This window comes from Alosa sapidissima, chromosome 15, assembly GCF_018492685.1.
Source record: "Alosa sapidissima isolate fAloSap1 chromosome 15, fAloSap1.pri, whole genome shotgun sequence".
Classification (NCBI taxonomy): Eukaryota; Metazoa; Chordata; class Actinopteri; order Clupeiformes; family Clupeidae; genus Alosa; species Alosa sapidissima.
In genome coordinates, this window is record NC_055971.1 from 26,968,410 (window position 1) to 26,970,909 (window position 2,500).

General features: G+C 44.7%; 1 protein-coding gene across 1 annotated transcript in view; it reads right to left on the reverse strand.

The window, feature by feature from the left end:
- LOC121683482 (Down syndrome cell adhesion molecule-like protein 1 homolog) overlaps nt 1-2,500 on the reverse strand; it is a 69,257-nt gene that overhangs the window by 45,894 nt on the left and 20,863 nt on the right.

Below are 2,500 nucleotides of genomic sequence, written 5' to 3' on the forward strand. Positions count from 1 at the left end.
TTGGATTCGCTTCTAATTCGACCACTGTGCCTTTCCTGCTGAAATGACGGAGCAATCACAAGAATTTGCACAACGTGGCAGTCAAATGTCCGCGGACTACCCTCTTTCCCTCTCCCTCTCCCTCTGTCCCTCTCTCTTTCCCTCTGTCCCTCTCTAGCGATATAATTAACGCCTAGCCCGCGGGCGAATTTCCTAAGTCATTAATAACGGTTTGTGCCTGCCGCCTGTGTCACCCACAGAAACCCAAACCAATGTCCTTGTCTGGCCGTGAAGTCGTTTTAACCCCAGAGTCCTACTATATCCTATTTCCTCCCCCCAAAATATAGGCCTACACTTGACACGTATGCGATTCAGTATGGGGGAAAGAATTGCCACATATCTGTCAACTGTTTCCCCCGATTCAATTCCCTATGAGCCCGGACAAATGAGGTGTTTGCCCTTTTGTAAACGAATCGAAACACGTGTTCATAATTCCATAAGGTATTCGTGTATTTACTTTATGGTAAGTAACCACCCTTTTATTGAAGCAGACGAGATCTAAATCAATACAACAAATCGATTAATCTTCCTACCCCTCCCTTCAGAGCTCAATAAATTCAATCATTTATTTACTCTTTGATAGACTCGACCAGTTGGGTAACCGAGCTTTATTTGTGTGTGTGTGTCCACTGTATGTACTCTGAAGGGAAACATTTCTATTTTTCTTAGGCCGACGCAAACCTTTTCGAGCGGTAAACACGTTGTGATGGAAAGGTGCGGGTGGACTACACCTTGTCCGCTTTTGTTGAACAAAGGTCTAGAAAGCGTAAACATGAAAAAGACAACCGTGGTGGCTAAATAATGCATGCCCAAAGAAACGGGAGAGAAAGAAATGCATTACAGCTCCTTTTGAAAAATGGCAATATGCAAATTGTATTGTTTATGCGTAAATGACGCGCCCCTGCGCCATCATGGAACCGATGTCTGACGAGTTGTACTGGTTGCTTAGAAACGAGCTAAAACACACTCGCACTCAGAGACAGAGGGAGGGAGAGAGTCCTGTATCACTGTCATTTAAATTATTAACTAGAAAGAAACCAAATACCATATTTACTTATTCATAAACCAAGGAGCACATAAAGAGAAGGAAATAATGAAAAAAAAAAGAATTAAATAAGAACAGGGAACTGAACTGAGTGGCTGTGCCCATTAGTGAATGGATTAAAAATAAACATTACCTATCAGGCAGTTGGCAAGCACAAGAGACAAAGGGGGGTGAGTGTGCAGAGGGTGTGGGCGTTTCAAGCAGAGCACCTGCCATGGCAAAGCTCGGAGAGTGTGTGTGTGTGTGTGTGCACGCGTGCCTGTGTGTGTGTGTGTGTGCACAGAGAGGGGCCCCTGAAGTTCACCCTAACTGACAGCTTACCTTAGCTCACTCTGCGGCAATGTGGAGGAGAAATCCCAAATCTCGCCTCTCCACTGCGGTGAAATAGGTATTCATAACGGACACACTGCCATTCCCCACCGCATGTTCGCGCTCATTTCCATAAAAAATAACGGCCTCATGACTACTGACAGTCAATCTGCTCAAACATGCAAAAGGCCACATATTTTATTTACGTGGTCCGCGAGCATGTAGATCAGCTCTGTTTTAGGGGAGAATGGTCATTAATGTCTGGCAGTGCAGTTTTTTAACTATATACATAAAGAAAGAAAAATCAGGCAGAAAATCTCTGGTAAAGTGTTTTTGCGTTTGAGAGCAGGGTGATCACAGAGCCAGAGAGGGGTTCATGGAGCAGCATTGCAAAGGAGGAAAGACAAGAAGGAAGCGCTTATTACTGCAGCCTGAAGTAACAATGGCTGCAGATTCACAGTGAGGAGGGACGGAGAGATGGACTGCCAATTACGTGGCAGGTTGGCGGCTTTTCCCCGTCGCCAGCCGAGACACTCAAGCCCTCCGAGTCCTCGACCCCTGTGATTTCTCACCGAGTGAAATTAAATGGACTGGGCAGCGTGCTCGGAGCATGGGGAGAGACAGAGAGAGGCCACCACAAACAGTGGTTTTGTGCAAAGGGCAGGATCGTAGAAGGTTATGTTGATGGACGCTGTTTGTTTTGTTCTGTTGAGTTTTGTTCTCCTCATAAATGATGGTTTACTTATGTCGCTGGGTCATAAATGATGGTTTACTTATGTTGCTGGGTCCTGCATGTTTTGTTTTCCCAGCATAAATTATTTATGTATGTTGGGGGATACTGTATGATTTCTTCCCCTTTGTAAATGATGGTTTGGTTGACCGTTTGAAGTATGATGTGTAAAAATGTGTAAAAATGACCAGAGGATTCCACAGGTCCAGTCCCATCCCTCTCCCTTGCAAGACGAGCGAAGATACTGTATATCTTAAGTTCAATTTAAAATATGTTGTTCTTGGTCATATCCTAACCAGATAGCAGCGAGATACGTATCAGAGTCTGGTGTTTTTCTCGGCTTCCTGGAGACAAAAGAGGAGGAAGAATCTGATAGC